The sequence below is a fragment of the Terrapene carolina genome, unplaced genomic scaffold, assembly GCF_002925995.2.
Source record: "Terrapene carolina triunguis isolate 2854851 unplaced genomic scaffold, T_m_triunguis-2.0 Scaffold90, whole genome shotgun sequence".
In the NCBI taxonomy this organism is placed as follows: Eukaryota; Metazoa; Chordata; order Testudines; family Emydidae; genus Terrapene; species Terrapene triunguis.
In genome coordinates this window covers 2308936-2309235 of record NW_020664441.1, presented here as the reverse complement: position 1 = coordinate 2309235, position 300 = coordinate 2308936, and the positions used below count along the sequence as shown (strand labels likewise).

The window sequence follows — 300 nt, the reverse complement described above, 5'->3', positions numbered from 1 at the left end:
GGAGGAGCAGAGCAGCTGGAGCCGGGGAGGAGAAGTGCCCGGCCGGTGGCTGGGGTCCGGAGGCACGGGGGCTGCCCGAACGCGGTAGCGCTGGCTCAGGCAGCTTGGCTCTTAAACAGAGCCGAAGTCTGAGTCTGGGGAGGAGCAGAGCAGCTGGAGCCGGGGAGGAGAAGTGCCCGGCCGGGGGCGCAGGGTCCGGAGGCATAGGGGCTGCCCGAAGCCCGAGTGCTACCGGCTTCATGGTTTTCCGGGCAGCCTCCAGACCCTGCGCCCCCGGCTGGGCACTTCCCCTCCCGGGCT

At 71.0% G+C, this 300-nt stretch overlaps 1 protein-coding gene across 1 annotated transcript in view; it reads left to right on the top strand.

Annotated features, from left to right (window-relative positions):
* Positions 1–300, top strand: part of LOC112105598 (zona pellucida sperm-binding protein 1-like) — a 10720-nt gene that overhangs the window by 9115 nt on the left and 1305 nt on the right. The window lies entirely within an intron of this gene.